The sequence below is a fragment of the Mobula birostris genome, chromosome 1 (assembly GCF_030028105.1).
Source record: "Mobula birostris isolate sMobBir1 chromosome 1, sMobBir1.hap1, whole genome shotgun sequence".
In the NCBI taxonomy this organism is placed as follows: Eukaryota; Metazoa; Chordata; class Chondrichthyes; order Myliobatiformes; family Myliobatidae; genus Mobula; species Mobula birostris.
The window spans coordinates 194,625,799-194,643,593 of record NC_092370.1 but is presented as its reverse complement, the minus strand read 5'-3'; positions in this window follow the sequence as shown (position 1 = coordinate 194,643,593).

The following is a 17,795-nucleotide window of genomic DNA, read 5'->3' as shown; positions in this document are numbered from 1 at the left end:
TCTGTTATCTGTCAGGTAGGGTGCCGTGCACAATCCTGATTTGATGGAGACAGACGTGAAAGCATGAAGGAACATCTGGTGAAACTTCTGAAATGCCTGTTTCGCTGCCACTGCTGCTGTATGATCCAGAATCTCTGGAGGGGAAGGCCCCGAGTCCTCAGCTTTGCTTGTTGCTCGGTGGCCGGGGCAGGGTCGAAGCGCTCAGCAGAGATGGTGCTTGGTGCCGGAGGCTCGAAGTTTTCGGACAGACTCAGAGTCGACTGCGGTCGGGTGCTTCCAATGCATTGGCAAGTTTGCGGCATTTCCATCTGCGTGAGATGATGGAGCTATGGGACTTGAGACTTGAGTATGTTTAAAATGAAGGATGGATGAATTGAAAAGTTTAGATGGATATAGTCCAAATGCAGGCAAAAGGGTTTAGATCAGGAAGGCATTTTGATCAGCGTTGACGTTGAGGCCAAAGAACATACTTCTGTGCTCTAACAATTCTATAAATCTTTGACATAATAGGAGTAAAAAATACCAAAATTGAAACATTAACAATAATGGATTTCTGACTCAATGACTCAGGCAACATCCATGGCAAGAGAAATGGGATTGGAATTTCAGTTTGATGATTTCCCATCAGAATGGGAAATGTAGAAGGCAGAAAATATTAAGTTACATGGAAAGGTGGAAGGATTTAAAAAGGTCAAACTACATCATATGGAAATATTGAATAAGTGGTCTCCAAGTTTCTTCAAATTTAATCGAAGGGTCAGAGATGCCACTTCTAATTTTCTCTAAATTTAAACAAGATATAGTTTGAGAAAACCATTGAAATGTAGTAGGGGGATTGACCTCTTTCCAGTTCAATAAGATAAATTTTCGAGCCATTTATGTTAAAAAAAAACAATCATCCGACAGGCTGGAGGGGATAAGTAACCATCTTCCATCAGTGGTAACCCAACGATTGCAGTAACAGGGTGCGGTTGTAAATTAATATGCAAAACAGTAGAAATAATATCAAAAATATCTTTCCAATATTTATGCAAGAAAAGACAAGACCAAAACATAGGAGTCAAGGAAGCAACTTTAGAATGGCATCTACCACAAATTGGGCTTATATGTGAATAGAAACGAGTTAATTTGTCTTTAGACATATGTGCCCTATGCACCACCTTAAATTGTATCAATGTATGTTTAGCACATAAAGAGGACATGTCAACTAATTGAAAATTATTTTCCCATTTTCCTATAGGTAAATGAAGTTGGAGTTCTCTTTCCCATTCAATCTTAATTTTATCAGATATACCTGAATTTATTTTCATAATCAAATCATAAATGAATGCTATTAAACCCTTCTGAAAAACTTAGACATTTTCCATAATATCAATTGGATATGAAGTTGGAAATGTGGGTAAATTAATATTTTAAAAGTTTCTAATTTATAAATATCTGAAAACATGAGATCTAGACAAATTATATTTATTAGATAACTGTTCAAAAGACGTAGAACAGTAATCTAAAAATAAATCACTAAAGCTTGATATACCCTTCATTCTCCATGCTGAAAAAGCTTGATCTATAATAGAAGGTTGAAAGAAAAAAAATAGACATAATAGGGCTTGATAAAATAAGTTGAGTCAAGCCAAAAAATTTACAAAAGTGAAACCATATTCATATTGTAAGTTTAATTATTGGATTAATCATTTGTTTATTTAGTTTAGAAATAACAAATAGTAAAGAAGTCCCGAAAATAGAAGTCAAAGAAAACCCTTGTATGGATTTACATTCCAGGTTTACTCATTGTGGGCGTAAAGTTATATCCAAATCTTGTGTCCAAAATATTAAATATCGGATATTAATTGCCCAATAGTAAAATCTAAAATCTGGTAAAGCCAAACCACTGTCCTTTTCAGACTTCTGTATATATTTTTTTTTACTTAATCTAGGATTTTTGTTCTGCCATATATATGAAGAGATTTTAGAATCTAAAGTATCAAAAAAGATTTAGAAATAAAAATTGGTAATGCTTGAAATAAATACAAAAATTTTGGTATGAGAATCATCTTAACAGCATTAATTTGACCAAGCATTAATAGAAACAATGGGGACCATTTAATAAAAATTGATTAATTTGATCAATTAAAGGTAAAAAATTATGCTTAAATAAATCCTTATGTTTCTTAGTAATTTTAACACACAGATAAGTAAAATAATCATTAACCAGTCAGAATGGTGAACATCTATAAATTGGAACCTGCATATTTAAAGGGAAGAGTTCACTCTTATTAAGGTTCAATTTATAGCCCAAAAAATTACTAAACTTATCAAGCAAGGATAGTAGTGCTGGAATAGATCTTTCGGAGTTAGAAATACATAGTAATAAATCATCAGCATATAGTGATAACTTATGTGTTTCATTCCCACGGGTGATACCAAATATATTAGTTGATTCATGAATAGCAATGGCCAAAGGTTCTAAAGCAATATCAAATAGCAATGCACTAAGAGGACAACCTTGCCTGGTGCCACAAAACAACTGAAAAAAGGGGAGACCTTTGATTATTGGTAAATACCGACGCCGAAGGGGTAAGGTATATTAATTTAATCCAAGATATGAATGTCGGACTAAAATTAAAATTTTCAAGCACACTAAATAAATATGTTCATTCAACCCTGTCAAACGCTTTCTCAGCATCTAGTGAAATGACACATTCTGGAGTTCTAGATGAAGGAGTATAAACAATATTCATTAATCTCCTAATATTAAAAAAAAATAATGATTTTTAATAAATCCCATCTGATCAACAGAAATAACTTGAGGCAATATTTTTTCCAATCTGGTCACTAATATTTTAGAAAAATATTTTTGAATCCTTTTTTTTAAAACTTAAAATACACGGATAGAGGAGTGGAGTTAACGACATTAATGATACTATCCCATGTAATATGTTAGCCTGTCTTTTTTCTATAGTTCTGTTTTTAGTTTAGGTTAATATCGCTTAGTTTATTAATAGTTTTTTTTCTTTTCTAATTTGTTTTTTTTTCATATTTTTTCTCATTTATCCCTCTACCATGTTTAATTATATTTAGAGTTTGGGAAACTTTAAATTTGTCCAATTGCTCAAAAGTAAACTGGATTACCTGCAGCTGCATTTGAACCAGTGAGAGATGAGAGACTGTTGCACACTTGGCTTGGAAGAAAAGTGGCTTCAAGAAACCATTCCAGGCTTGGCCATTGATCTGGAAGGCATAATGTCCTTTCCAACTGACAGGAATGCTGCAACATCTGGTAAGACCCATGGGGGAGGTCTGTGTGTCTACATCAATAAGAATACCCCAGTAGTAATGGTCCTCTGCTCACCACAGGTGGTGCTTTTAATGGTGAAGTGAAGGCCCTTCTACTTACCGAGGGAGTTCACTGCCAATGTGATTATTGCTATTCCCATTCCCCCATGCTAATGCTGAGGAAGAGCTGCAGGAGCTTTATGGTGCAATCTGTAACTTCAAAGCCACTCACCCTGCTGGTGGCTACATTGGTGCTGGGGACTTCAGTTATGCCAATTTAACAATTAGAGATGATTGTGGACTTCAGGAAGGCACAAAGTTCCTTAGTGAGCACATAATGGATGATTTAACCTGGACCCACAATGCCTCCTCACTAGTCAAGAAGGCACAGCAGCATCCACACTTTGAGGAGATTGAGGTGTGCAAGACTCCCTGCCCCATTCTAACAACTTTCTACACAAACACCATTAAGAGAGTCCCATTTGCCTGCATAATTCTGTGGTAAGGAAGCTGCAAGGCTTTGGACCTCAAGACCCTACAGAGGACAATATAAACCACTGAGAGGATCACCGGGATCTCCCTCCTCACCATTTATGACATTTACCAGGAAGGTTGCAGATGAAGGGCCCAAAGCATTGTTGAGCATCCTTGCCACAATTCCCACAATCACTCTGCTCTCTGACCAACTACCATCAGGAACTGAGGCATCAGGACCAGGACTGTCAGACTGGATAACAGCTTCTTCGCTCAGGCTGCGAGACTAATGAATACCCTGTCACCACTAAAGTCTTGTCACTAGGAGAGTGAGCTGCTTACAGTACGATTTACTATTTACTGTTTATGTGCGTTGCACTTTACTACATGAATTTTGAATTATATTTTACTAACCTATTTATAGTACAATATTTTGCTTTATGTGCTGTGTGTGCACCGTGGACTGGAGGAAAGTTGTTTTGTTTGGTTGTATATATCCAATGTCAATAAACATGACATGTTAAATTGATTATTCCTGTTTCTTTTCATAGTGCCTACTTCAGGATCGTTGCTGAAAATGGACTGACATAAGGGAAAGTTTTGACAGTGCACAGGCAAACAGAATAAGAGGGTTTGCTTACAGTCTAACAAATAATCCATAAGGTGGTTCCCATGTGAAATGCAAGTTCATTAAAGAATTCATAATTAGATCTGGAATGTGAAGTATCAGATGTTATTCTCATATTTTCACAACACTGCATTCTAACAATTGCTGGCTGATCAAATAAAAATGGGTTTCCACTGGACAAGTATTTTCAAAAGTGCTGCTTCCTCAATTTTTTTTTTTTTTTTTTGTTTGTGATAGACTGGTTGATGCTGACCAGAAATATAATTTCAGACTGCTTGTGGCACGTAGGAATTTGGAGAAAGAAATATTGAACTTTTATTGAACATAATGTGTTTAATTGTGTAATAGTGCTGAAGTTTGCAGTAATTCAACTAAACTATAAATGTTTTGTTGATGATCTTCATTAGTACTCAGTGTCTGAGGCTTCATGCTTAAGTGTCCAACAATAATCAGTCAGCATTAATGGATTCCAGTTGCCCTGATACTGTTTCTCCATGATCGCAATGTCCTTGTGAAACCTTTTGCCGTACTTGCCGACCATGCCAAGATTTGAAGGGAAGAAGTCTACATGGGAATACAAAGAATGAATATTTAGTGACAGATTGCACTGAGGTTAAGGTGTTAAAGAAGGAATATGGCCTGCTTTGTTGGGGCATTGAATATAAAAAAGTTGAGAGGTTATTTTGCAGCTGTTTAAAACTTTAATTGGGCTAGAGACTCAGTCCTCAGACTCCTTCACTAATCCACTCACACAATGGTTCCGTAATATTTCACTGGATGCCTTTGAGTAGATTTGAAAGCATTTGTGCAGCAGGTTAGCTATGTGGCACAGATTGCCATGTTGGAGCAGAGTAACACATTGCTGCATAGAGCAAATAGAACCAAATTTCAGTGACAGGATTCTTGGCACTAATCCTTTAATCCATGATAACAGGGGAACAACTAATTGTATACTTCAAGGTAATGATATGGGCACTTATCCAGATGGATCATGATGCTGGCATAAGCATTGTGTTTCCACTTAATTAATGAGAACATTGTGGACAGTAGAGATGAGACACACAATAACAAGATTTTTCCTCTTCCATTTGCTTGATAGATAACAGCCTACCAATAACTGCTTCATCACACAAGAACTTTAAGTTGGACCAGAATTAATAATATTAAACATCAAAATGTTGCAAATTGTGTAGAAGATCGGACTTAGAGATGAAACAGTGGTGTTAAAACACACGCAAAATGCTGCAAGAACTCGACTGGTCTGGTAGCATCATTGGAGGGAAATAAAAGCAGTGTGAAAACGATTTATTACATTAAATCTCAATGAAATAAAGGAAATAGAACAACTTCCTTTGGTCCAACCAAGACTCAGATTTTCTCTTCACTGGACAATGCAGATCCAATATGCAGACCTGGCTAATGGAACAAAGAAGCTATGATCTTAATTGTGTTTGCAGTTTCCACTACTCTTCTGTAGTTTCATATCATCTTATATTCATGTCGGATATACTAGAACATGAATTTAATGCTGAAGGTAGTAGAGAAGTCAGTCAACATTTGCAGAGAGGGAAACTATGTTAATATGGTACCTTAATGGCCAATTGTTGGTTTCATCTTGAGAATTCAAAATTGGGACAGAGTTCTGTCTGAAAAACCTTGGGTATATTATATTTGCTCTCAAATGTTTTGTGTCCTATATGAAATATAAGTATATAATTTCGCTTCTCTTACTTGTAGCTACTTTTACTTCATGATGAAATACTTGTTCGTGGCAATATTGTGAAGCATTAGCCACTATTGTTGCTGTACAGACATTCGCAGCATGGTACTGATGGCCTGTCCTAGTGCTCTTCATGAATTGAATTGACTTTATTACTTACATCCTTTATATACATGAGGTCAATAACTTATGTGGTCATGCCCAATAGCAACAGTGATATCGAGGAGCAGATAGGAAAACAGATCCTGGAAAGGTGTAATAATAACAGCGTTGTCGTGATTGGAGATATTAATTTCCCAAATATCGATTGGCATCTCCTTAGAGCAAGGAGTTTAGATGGGGTGGAGTTTGTTAGATGTGTTCAGAAAGGTTTCTTGACACAATATGTAGATAAGCCTACAAGAGGAGAGGCTGTACTTGATTTGGTATTGGGAAATGAACCTGGTCAGATGTCAGATCTCTCAGTGGGAGAGCATTTTGGAGATAGTGATCATAATTCTAACTCCTTTACAATAGCATTGAAGAGAGATCGGAACAGACAAGTTAGAAAAGTGTTTAATTGGAGTAAGGGGAATTAAGAGGCTATCTGGCAGGAAATTGGAAACAGATGTTCTCAGGGAAAAGTGCGGAAGAAATGTGGCAAATGTTCGGGGGATATTTATGTGGAGTTCTGCACAGGTATATTCCAATGAGACAGGGAAGTTATGATAGGGTACAAGAACTGTGGTGTACAAAGGCTGTAATAAATCTAGACAAGAAAACAAAAGCGCTTACAAAAAGTTCAGAGAGCTAGGTAATGTTAGAAATCTAGAAGATTATAAGGCTAGTAGTAAGGAACTTAAGAAGGAAATTAGGAGAGCCAGAAGGGGTCATGAGAGGGCCTTGGCAGGCAGGATTAAAAGAAAACCCCAAGGCATTCTTCAAGTATGTGAAGAGCAAGAGGATAAGACATGAAAGAATAAGTCCTATCAAGTGTGACAGTGGGAAAGTGTGTATGGAACCAGAGGAAATAGCAGAGGTACTTAATGAATACTTTACTTCAGTATTCACTATGGAAAAGGATCTTGATCTTAGTGATCATAGTGGTGACTTGCAGCAGACTGAAAAGCTTGAGCAAGTAGATATTAAGAAAAAGGATGTGCTGGAGCTTTTGGAAAGCATCAAGTTGGATAAGTTGCGGGACCGGATGAGATGTACCCCAGGCTACTGTGGGAGGTGAGGGAGGAGATTGCTGAACCTCTGCCGATGATCTTTACATCATCAATGGGGACGGGAGATGTTCCGGAGGATTGGAGGGTTACAGATGTTTTCCCTTATTCAAGAAAGGGAGTAGGGATTGTCCAGGAAATTATAGACCAGTGAGTCTTACCTCAATGGTTGGTAAGTTGATGGAGAAGATCCTGAGAGGCAAGATTCATGAACATTTGGAAAGGTATAATATGATTAGGAATAGTCAGCATGTCTCTGTCAAGGGCAGGTCGTGCCTTACAAGCCTGATTGAATTTTTTGAGGATGTGACTAAACACATTGATGAAGGAAGAGCAGTAGATGTGGTGTATATGGATTTCAGCAAGGCATTTGATAAAGTACCCCATGCAAGGCTTATTGAGAAAGTAAGGAGGCATGGGATCCAAGGGGACATCACTTTGTGGATCCAGAACTGGCTTGCCCACAGAAGGCAAAGAGTGGTTGTAGATGGGTCATATTCTGCATGGAGGTCAATCACCAGTGGAGTGCCTCAGGGATCTGTTCTGGGACCCTTACTCTTTGTGATTTTTATACATGACCTGGATGAGGAAATGGAGAGATGGGTTACTAAGTTTGCTGATGACAAAGGTTGCAGGTGTTGTGGATAGCATAGAGGGCTGTCAGAGATTACAGCAGGACATTGATAAAATGCAAAACTGGGCTGAGAAGTGGCAGATGGAGTTCAGCCTAGATAAGTGTGAAGTGGTTCATTTTGGTAGGTCAAATAGGATGGCAGAATATAGTATTAGTGGTAAGACTCTTGGCAGTGTGGAGGATCCAAGGGATCTTGGGATCCGAGTCCATAGGACGCTCAAAGCAGTTGCGCAAGTTGATTCTGTGGTTATGGCGGCGTACGGTGTATTGGCCTTCATCAATTGTGGAATTGAATTTAGGAGCCGAGAGGTAATGTTGCAGCTATATAAGGACCCTGGTCAGACCCCCCTTGGAGTACTGTGCTCAGTTCTGGTCGCCTCACTACAGGAAAGATGTGGAAGCCATAGAAAGGATGCAGAGGAGATTTATAAGGATGTTGCCTGGATTGGGGAGTATGCCTTATGAGAATAGGTTGAGTGAACTCGGTCTTTTCTCCTTGGACCGACAGAGGATGAGAGGTGACCTGATAAAGATGTATAAGATGAGAGGCATTGATCGTGTGGATAGAGGCTTTTCCCCAGGGCTGAAATGATTGCCACAAGAGGACACAGGTTTAAGGTGCTGGGGAGTAGGTATAGAGGAGATGTTAGGGGTAAGTTTTTTTTTTATTAAAAAAACTCAGAGTGGTGACTGCTTGGAATGGGTTGCTGGCAATGGTGGGGGAGGTTGATACGACAGGGTCTTTTAAGAGACATTTGGATAGGTACCTGGAGCTTAGAAAAATGGAGAGCTATAGGTAAGCCTAGTAATTTCCAAGGTAGGTACATGTTCAGCACAACTTTGTGGGCCGAAGGACCTGTGTCATGCTGTAGGTTTTCTATGTTTCAATGAGTAAAAATCTTTGTTACTTCTGTCTAAATGTGCAATTATATTAATTTATAATAAATATTATGTACAACAGCTTAGTCAGTATAACATAGAACTACAATTATATCAGCATGAATTAACCAGTCTGATGGCCTGGTGGAAGTAGCTGTCTCGTGTCTGTTTGTCTTGTCTTTTACGCTGTGGTACCGTTTCCCAGATAGTAACAGCTGGAACAGTTTGTGGTTAGGGTGACTTGGGTCTCCAATGATCCTTCGGGCACTTTTTACACACTTGTCTTTGTGAATGTCCTGAATAGTGGGAAGTTCACATCTACAGATGCGCTGGGCTGTCTGCACCACTCTCTGCAGAATCCTGTGATTGAAAGAAGTACAGTTCCCATACCAGGCAGTGATGCAGCCAATCAAGATGCTCTCAATCATGCCCCTTCAGAAAGTTCTTAGAATTTGGGGGGCCATACAAACTTCTTCAACCGCCTGAGGTGAAAGAGACCCTGTTGTGCCTTTTTCACCACACAGCTGGTATGTACAGACCACATGAGATCCTCAGTGATGTTTATACTGAGGAACTTAAAGGTGTTCACCCTACCAACCCCAGATCCATTGATGTCTATAGGGGTTAGCTTGTTTCCCTTCCTCCGTAGTCCACAACCAGCTCCTTTGTCGTTGTGACGTTGAGGGAGAGGTTGTCTTCTTGGCACCACTGCGTCAGAGTGATGATTTCCTCTCTGTAGGCTGCCTCATTATTGTTTGAGATTAGGCCAATCAATGTGGTGTCATCAGCAAATTTAATTAGCGGATTGGAGCTGTGGGTAGCGACACAGATATGGTTATACAGAGTAAAGGAGGGGACTTAGTACACAGCCTTGAGGGGCACCCGTATGGAGTGTCAGAGGGGCAGAGGTGAGGGAGCCCACATTTACCACCTGCCAGTTAACTGACAGGAAGTCCAGGATCCAGCTACACAAGGCCGGGTGAAGGCTGAAGTCTCTGAGCTTCTTGTCCCACCTGGAGAGAATTGTGGTGTTGAATGCTGAACTGTAGTCTAAGAACAGCATTCTCGCTGAAGTATCCCTCTTCTCCAGATGTCCAAGGATCGTGTGTAAAGCTGTGGCTATTGCGTCGTCTGTCGATCAGTTGTGTCGGTAGGTGAATTGTAGAAGTTCTAATGTAGGTGACAGCATGCTGCAGATTTAGTCCTTGGCTAGCCTCTCATAGCATTTGCTTATTATTGAGGTGAGTGCAACAGGATACCAGTCGTTCAGACATGTTACCTCGGTTTATTTAGGTACAGGGACAATGGTGGATGTTTTGAAGCAGGAGGGCACTCTAGTCTGGGAGAGGAAGAGATTTTAAAATGTCTGTAAACACATTTGCCAGTTGTGCTGCACACACCCTGAGTACTTGCCCTGGGATGTCATCTAGTTCTGCGGTCTTGCAACTGTCAACCATTGGAAACACCTGTGTACTTCGGTCCCAGAGAAGACTAAGCTGCTGGTTGCATCATCTGCACATCTCCTCAGGGGCTCAGTATTGAAGACATTGAATTGAGCATAAAAAAGATTTAGCTTGTCTGGGAGAGAGGCATCAATGTTGGAAACTCCACTGCATTTAGCTTTGCAGTCTGCAATGGTGTGTAGACCTTGCCATAAGCTGCGTGTGTTGTTGGTGGAAAGTTGAGTCTGAATCTTGTCTCTGTACTGTTGTTTCACAGCCTTGATGACTTAGCACAGATCATAGCTACATTTCTTGAGCTCTTGCTGGTTACCGGCAGCATAAAATCTGTCTTTTACGGTAAGTGCTGTGGTCGAGTGTGCTCATCTGGATGTGTTGACAAAACTTCGGAGAGACTTTAGTTAGTGATGCTCTATTAAAGTCACCAGCAAGGATGAAGGCAGCCTCCGGGTGTGCAGATGGTCTTGCACAGTTCCTTGAGAGCCAGGTCAGTATCAGCCTGTGGTGGAATATACACAGCTGTGAACTCCCTAGGCAGCTAGAACGGTCTACACAGCAGCACCAGCAGATCCAGGGAACAATAGGATTTGAGGGCATGCACATTCCGGGGGTCGCACCAAGCCTTATTGACCATGAAGCATACCCCACCTCCTTTACTCCTCCCAGAGGGATTTTTTGACCTGTCCACCCGAGGCAGGGAGAACCCAGGGTGTTCGATGGAGTGATCTGGTATCTCCTCCATCAGCCAGGTTCCATGAAGCAAAAAAATGTTACATTCCTTTGTTTCCCGCTGGTAAGAGATTCTGGCTCTTAGTTTGCACAGTCTGTTGTCCAGGGACTGAATGCTGACCAGGAATATGCTAGGGAGAGGCAGCCGATTAGCACGCCATCTCAACCTCACAAGGATGCCGGCCCTTCTCCTTCACCTCTGACGCTGCTTTTGAGGTAGCAGTGGTGTAGAAGGGGAGTCTCCCATTGAACACACAAGCAGGGGTTCCCACTGTAGAAAAGGCGGCATGTAGTGGGTAAATGCCAACTTCCCGATATTCAGGAGAGCCAGTCTATCGTATCTGATGTGACTATCAGCTACTTGAACAAGAAATGCGAAGGAAATTGCAGAAGTTAAAAGTATCCTGTAAGGTTGGAATGGAGCTCGCAACACAGTCGCCCTCTTTAGACTGCCCTACTGCTTGCCAAGATCTGCCCGAGGGTTGACCCTTGTGAGGTAGTCAGGCAACCTTATAGTCCTGCAGTTCATGATGTAATACTGGATGTGTGATTTGTGTCCAGAGCTTCCTAACATATGCCCATTAAAATTAACATCCCATTTTGGATCTAAAATTTTCAGCATTCACTCAAGCTTGTGATACAAGTTAAGAATTCTATCACATGAATCCCGAAAATATTCTTCCTTGCCTGACAGTAAATTGTTTAACTCTGTTTCTCTATCTACATCATTAACTTGCCTTCAATCCCATGTGGATAACTTTTGTACACTAATTTTTTTATGTAGTGCCTTATCAATATTCTTCTGAAATAGCAGGACACTTGGAGAAGTGACAAGATCAAACAAAGTCAATATGAATTTATGCAAGAGAAATCATGTTTGACAAATCTGCTGAATTTTTTTGGCGGTAACTGGTTGGAGGTTTATCAGACTTCAGTCCCTTCAGTTTTCCAAACTCCATTTCCCTACTAGCATTAATAATATTTGGTTTGTCTCTCTCACTATATTCTATGTTCAGCAACATTGCTGGGAGATTGAGCCCTTCTTAGTGGAGAAAAACTGAAACATGTATATGTATGTCTGATGTTCCTTTGTTCCCTATTATAATCGCCCCTGTTTATAACAGCAAAGAGTCTACACTATCTCTCACTAACCTTTTACCCATCAGATACAGTAAATTTGATTCTTGAGAATACAGATTGGAAAACATTAGTGCTCAGCTTCATTGTTCCGATTTTATGGCCTCCTGAAGGATACGGTGAATATAACTCTTCAGAAGACAGGTAACCCTATCACCAGTATGGCCATCACTGGGGCAGATGTTGCATCAACGCCTGAATTCGGAAAGTGTACTTAGTGCCAATTAAAGATCTGACCAAGATTAAAGCAGAAGAGAAAACAAATCAATGTTCTTCTACGTGCCAGCAAAGATCACGCACCTGAGCCCATCCCGTCCGCCTACATTTGACCCATCTCCCTCTCTTCTCGCTACTACCATCCAGTGGGAGGAGCAGTTGTTGCCCTGGGGCTATCAGGCTCCTGGACATGCTTCACTCTTCTCAACACTCAACCATCTCTGTAGCCTGCGGACTCACTCTGCAGCTTATGTTCTCTGAGTTATTTGTTTTCTTTTTTCCCCCTCTGCTCTATTTGTCCTCTTTGTACATTGGGTGTTTGTTGTTCTTTGTTATCTGTGGCTTTTTGTGGATTCTATTGTGTTCCTTTGCTTTGTAGGTGCTTGCAAGAAGATAAATCTCAAGGTTGTAAATAACATCATACTTTGATAATAAATTTAAACCTTGAAGTTTGATGTACAGGTGTATATATATCTATACAGTCAGTTTTATGCTCTTTTGAAACTTGTCTTATGACCTACTTTCCCTTTCTTTCCCAGTCCCTTTGTATTCCAATATTAGTTTGCTACTTTTTCTTGTTGTATAATATTATTCCTCTTTGGATCTAATATTAACCCTAATTTCTATTGTGAGCAATGGTTAAACCATATTTTCAGTTTTTTTGGAGACATGAGACTACACATGTTGGAATCTAAAGCAATGATCAGTCTGCTGGGGGAACTCAACTGGCCAAGCAGCATCTGTGGGAGGAAAGGAACTGTTGACGTTTCACATCAAAACATCAACATCAGTCCTTTTATCTTCTTCTGTCTTAGGTACTGACATATACCAGAACCAGTAGCTGTTCATTGCCTCCCTTCAGATTACTGTTCAGTTCCTCCTTGACCTGAGCACTACAATTTAATCTCTCTATAGTTTCTTTAATGAGAAAGAAAGGCAGACATACCCATCTATTCTAACTACCACTCATCTGCTGTCTCTGTCTCCATAGTCAGCTCCATCATTGGTACTAGCATCTGTAGTATCCAAGATATCTTCAAGGAGTGGTGCCTCAGAAAAGTAGATTCCAACATAAGATCATAAGACATAGGAGCAGAATTAGGCCATTTGGCCCATCGAGTCTGCTCTGCCATTCATTCATAGCTGATCCTTTTTTCCCTTCCTTAGTCCCACTCACCAACTTTCTCCCTGTAACCTTTGATGCCATGTCCAATCAAGAACCTATCAAGCTCTGCCTTAAATACACCCAACAACCTGGCCTCCACAGCTGCACGTGGTAATAAATTCCACAAATTCACCACCCTGACTAAAGAAATTCTCCGCATCTGTTTTAAATGTATGCCCCTTTATCCTGAAGCTGTGCCCTCTTGTCCTAGACTCCCCCACCATGGGAAACATCTACTTTGTCTAGGCCTTTCAACATTCCAAAAGTTTCAATGAGATGCCCCCTCCTCATCCTTTTAAATTCCAGTGAGTACAGACACAGAGCTATCAAATGTTCCTTGTATGATAGCCCTTTCATTCCCAGAATCATCCTTGTGAACCTCCTCTGAATCCTCTCCAATCCAAGCTCACCTTTTCATAGGTGATGAGCTCTAAACTATTCGCAATACACAAGGTAAAGCCTCATGTGTACCTTATAAAACATCAGCATCACATCCCTGCATTCTACACCTCTTGAAATAAATTTTAACATTTCATATGCTTTCCTCACCACTAACTCTACCTGCAAGTTAACTGACGAAGGGTTCCAGCCCGAAACGTCGACTGACCTTTTCCACAGATGCTGCCCGACCTGCGGAGTTCCTCCAGCGTGTTGTGAGTGTAACTTTTTGGTGTTCTGCACAAGGACTCTCAAATCCCTTTGCATCTCATATTTTTTTAAATTTTCTCCCCGTTTAGAAAATAGTCTGCACCTTTATTTCTACTACCAAACCACATGACCATGCATTTTTCAACATTGTAGTTCATTTGTCACTATCTTGCTAATTCTCCATATCTGCATGTCCTTCTGCAGCCTACCTGTTTCCTCAGCACAATCTGCCCCTCCACCAATCTTTGTATCATCTGCAAACTTGGAAACAAAGCCATCTATTCCATCATCTAAATCATTGATAGAGACCATAAAAAGCAGTCCCAACAGTGACCCCTGCAGAACACCACTATCCAACCAGAAAATGATCCTTTTATTCCCACTCCCTGCCTCCCACCAGTCAGTCAACACTCTAACCATGCCAGTAACTTTTCTGTAACGTCATGGGCTCTTAACTTGGTAAGCAGCCTTATGAGTGGCACCTTGTCAGAAGCCTTCTGAAAGTCCAAATATGCAACATCCATTACATTCCCTTTATCTATCTTATCTGGAATTTCCCTCAACAAATTCCAGAAGTTTCTTCAGGCAAGATTTTCCCTTAAGGAAACCATACTGACGTTGTCCTGTCTTGTTCTGTGTCATCAAGTGCTCCATAATCGCATCCTTATCAATTGACTCCAATATCTTCCCAACCCCTGAGATCAGGCTCATTGGACTATAATTTGCTTTCTGCTGCTTCCTCCTTTCTTAAAGAGTGAATGGCAATTGCAATATTCCAATCCTCTGGCACCATGCCAGTGTCTAATGATTTTTGAAAGATCATTACTAATGCCTCACAGTCTCTACCTCTATCTCTTTTAGAATCCCAGACTGCAGTCCATCCTGGGTCTTGCAGCGTTTTAGCTCCTACTTCCTTGTAATAGTAACTGCACTCACTTCTCTTCCCTCACACCCTTCAACATCTGGCACACTGCTTATCTCTTCCGCAGAGAAGACTAATGCAAAATACTCATTGAGTTCATCTGCCATCTCCTTGACCCATTATTTCTCTGGCCTCAGCTTCTTATGGTCCTATATCCACTGCAATCTCACTTTTTTTTTTTCCATACTTGAAAAAGCTTTCACTATCCACTTTGATGTTGTTTGATGTTGTTCACATTTCATCTTTCCCTCCTAATGATTCTTCAGGAAGCTTTTAAAAGCTTCCCTATTCTCTCTGGAGGGTTTTAAAAATTTCCCAGTCTTCCATCTTTCCACTATTATTTGCTTTGTTGTGTGCCCTCTTCTTTGCTTATGCATTAGCTTTGACTTTACTTGTCAGCCGCAGTTGTACTCATTTTTCATAGAAACTCATACCATTGCTATTCTGCTGTCATCCCTGCGAGCATTTCCTTCTAATTTTCTTTGACCAACTCCACTCTCAAACCACTGAAACACTGCTACATCAGACTTTACTTTCTCCCTATCAAATTTAAAGTTGAAATCAATCATATTGTGATCACTGCCTCCTAAGGGTTCTTTTAGCATAAGCTCCCTAATCACCTCCAGTTCATTACATAACACCCAAACAACTATAACTGATGCCCTAGTAGGCTCAATGACAAACTGCTCCATAAATCCATCTCATAGGCATTCAACAAACTCACTCTTGAGATCCATTTCCAACCTGATTTTCCCCAATCGATCTGTATGTTGAAATCCCCCATGATTATCATAACATTGCCCTTTTGACACCACTTTTCTATTTCCCATTGCAATCTGTGGTCCACATCCCAGCTACAATTGGGTGGCCTGTATATAACTACCATCAGGGTCATTTTACCCATGCAGCTTCTTTACTCAGCCCACATGGATTCACCAACTTCCAATCTTATGCCACATCTTATTGATTTGATGACATTCTTCAAATTAGTGCAGGTTAATTCCTGGGATGTCCAGACTGTCTTACGCAGAGAGGTTAGAGAGACTGGGCTTGTACATGCTGGAATTAAGGAGATTGATGGGGGATCTGATTGAGACATACAAGATTATTAAGGGATTGGACAAGATAGAGGCAGGAAATATGTTCCAGATGCTGGGGGAGTCCAGTACCAGAGGGCATGGTTTAATAATAAAGGGTAGGTCATTTAGGACAGAGTTGAGGAGGAACTTCTTCTCCCAGAGAGTTGTGGAGATGTGGAACAGGCTGCCTCAGAAGGCAGTGGAGGCCAATTCTCTGGATGCTTTCAAGGAGCTAGATAGATATCTTATGGATAGGGGAATCAAGGGTTATGGGGACAAGGCAGGAACCAGGTATTGATAGTAGATGATCAGCCATGATCTCAGAATGGCGGTGCAGGCTCGATGGGCCGAACGGTCTACTTCTGCACCTATTGTCTATTCTTCACCAGGATAGCCATCCGACACCACCCCCCCCCCCCACCTACCTTCCTATCCCTCCAATACAATGTGTAACCTTGGACATTCATCTCCTAACTACAACTATCCTTCAGCCACAACATCATATCCAACAATCTGTAATAGTATGACAAGATCATCTACCTTGTTTCTTACACTCCATGCACTGAGATATAACACTTTGAGTGCCGCATTTGCTACCCTTTTAGATTCTGCATTCCTAATGCACTGATACTCAACCTGCTGACTGCAATTATGTCCTATCATCTGCCTACCCTTCCTGACAGTCTGACTCCATGCTATCTTTGCCTTTTTACCATCCGTCCTATCTTAAGTCCCTTCACTCCAGTTCTCAACCCGCTGTCAAATTAGTTTAAACCCTCCCCAACAGCTCTAACAAACCTGCCCGCAAGAATATTGGTTCTTCTCGGGTCAGAAGCAACACCTCACTTTTGAACAGGTCATATCTCCCCCCAAAGGGATCCCAATAATCCAGGAACCTGAAGCCCTACACTCTGCATCAGCTTCTCAGCCAAGCATTAATTGGCCAAATCATCCTGTTTCTACCCTCACTGGTCATGACACAGGCTGCAATCTGGAAATTACTGCCCACAAGGTCCTGCTTCTCAGCTTTCTACATAGCTCTCTAAATTCTCTTTACAGGACCTCTGATTTTTCTTCCTATGTCATTGGTACCAATATGTACCAAGACATCTGGCTGCTCTCCCTCCCTCTCCAAAATGTTGTGGATATGATCTGAGACGTCCCTGACCCTGGCATCTGGGAGGCAATATACCATTTCAGTGTTCCGTTCATGTCCACAGATCTCCTGACTGTTTCTCTGACTATTGACTCCCCTATCACTACCACTTATCTTTCCCTTCTGCACCACGGACCCATGCTCAGTGCCAGTCACCTGGTCTCTGTGGTATTCCTCTGGGACATCTTCTCCTACAGCAGCATTCAAAATGGTATACTTATTATTGGGGGAATGGCCACAGGGATGCTCTGTGCCAACTGCTTACTCACATTTCTATTTCTCCTGACAGTCATCCATCTACTCTTCTCCTGTAACTTTATGCTGACTACTTCCCTGTAACTGATTATCTCCTCATTTTACTGTACAAGCTGAAGGTCATCCAGCTGCTGCTCCACATCCCTAACACAGTCTTCAAGGAGCTGCAGCCGGATGCACTTCATGCAGATGTATTTCCTTGGGAGACCCTG